A 1,830-nucleotide genomic window follows, 5' to 3' on the forward strand; every position below is an offset into this window, starting at 1 on the left:
GAGCGGGACAATAGATGGGCCGTGCCTCCCGTCGTTACGAAGCTCTCCAGGACGAAAACGCGAATCGTGGCGTGGCTCAATTGGACGGTCAGAAAAGTGAATGAGGCCAATCTGATTCTCAGCTGAATGAGTTTTAGCAAATCCGATTTTTTAATACAGTACTAAATAAAAATGTTGAGTCTCTCTTGGACTCGTCGCGGCGACGTGGAGGCACCACCCACCCCATCCCCAACCTGGGGTGGCTGCTCCCTCCATGGCCTCGATATTGAGGTGGTGAGAGAGAAGGAAACTGTCCCTGGCGGCAACGGCAGCGGGCTAGATGCAATCCCTTCGTATTTCTAGGGCGCCCGGCTGGGGAAGCGGCAAGATGGAGGCTTCCCCAACTTGGGGTGGCTTCTCTCTCCATGGCCTCGATATTGAGATGGTGAGGGAGAAGGACACTGTCCCTAGCGGCAACAGCAGCAGGCTAGTTGCAATCCCTTCGTATTTTTGGGGCGCCCGGCTGGCGAAGCGGCAAGATGGAGGCTTCCCCTTGTACACGGGCTACTCGGCTGCGAGGGCCTTGGTCGGAAAGGGGGCAGGGGGCATGGCGGATCTGAGAAGGCTGTCCCGCGAGGGGGAAGACTTGCTGGCGGAGATGTTTGCTAGCATTAGCATTGATGGATGAGGTGACGCGGCGCGGCCCAGGTTGGTGCAACTGCGACTGTCGCCGCAGCTGGCACTGTGGAAAAGCACGCAGCATGCAATCGGCAACGTGCTGCCCACTAAGGGCGATGGGCTGGTCCAAACCACGCCGCAAGTTCTCGCCTTGCTGGGCGCCGCTGATTGGCTTGAGGCGATGACAACAACCAACGCCCTATGCGAACCTACTGATTTTGGGGCCTCCGACGTGCGCACCCTCTTCTCCAACTACACGGGCTCGCCGACGCCCGCTCGCTACGAACCCCTAGTGGCCGGCAGGGGCGTGAGGCTGTCGTCATCGGCACGTCCTACATCCAAGCCAAGATCGCGCTGGAGGCGACGCACAGGACGCTCCTCAAGGACCGGTCGGGGCAGATGGACCGCCACGCCGCCCAGGTCATGTCCATGTGCGAGAGCAACATCCTAGGCATGGGGGTCGAGGCCATAGCCCGGGGCTTCGATGTTGGCGCCATCACGAGCGACCTCGTCTTCAGCTCGCCCGCCACCGATGTTATCGATGTGGGCAGCGACCTGGTAAACTCCGAGGTCATGAACTCGTTCCTCAACGTGGCCAACATCGCCGCCTCAGGCGTGGTGAGCGAGCCAGCGCTATGGGCCATCTACAACGCCTATGCTGCCACGGGAGCTCAAATGTACACCTAGAGGTGGCACGAGCCTGTGGCCCGGATGTGCATCACCTTGTATACTTGGCACCTGCACAACGACAGGCACATGTTCCTCCGCCGGGCCCTCCTAGGATGGCCCAAGGCCCGCAAGTAATTTGTGACAGAGGGAGTACTACTACTATTTACTCCCTCATTACATAGTTTTAAAATTTGTTTTTATTAGAAGAAGACCATTGACCAATCTTACTGGAAAAATATAGAAACATTTATGACTCCAAATTAGTATCAGTAAATCCATTTTTAAAAGTAATTTCATGATATACTAAGTTTGATACTCCCTCCGACCCAAGTTAAAACTCAGATTTGTCTAGGTACGGATGTATCTAGTCACAAAGCAGAAGTATATACATTCGTATCAAGACAAATCTGATTCAATTAATTTGAGTCGGAGAAAATATCATATATACATATATATTGCTAATCTAAAAAATGATCTAATTCAAAAGCAGAAGTATCCTTTTTC

General features: G+C 54.0%; 1 pseudogene; it reads left to right on the forward strand.

Annotated features, from left to right (window-relative positions):
- The first annotated feature begins 367 nt into the window (after window positions 1-367).
- Window positions 368-1,461, forward strand: LOC147987761 (uncharacterized; annotated as a pseudogene).
- The last annotated feature ends 369 nt before the right edge of the window (window positions 1,462-1,830 follow it).

This window comes from Triticum urartu, chromosome 2A, assembly GCF_056163025.1.
Source record: "Triticum urartu cultivar PI428250 chromosome 2A, HENAU_Tu73, whole genome shotgun sequence".
NCBI classification, from domain to species: Eukaryota; Viridiplantae; Streptophyta; class Magnoliopsida; order Poales; family Poaceae; genus Triticum; species Triticum urartu.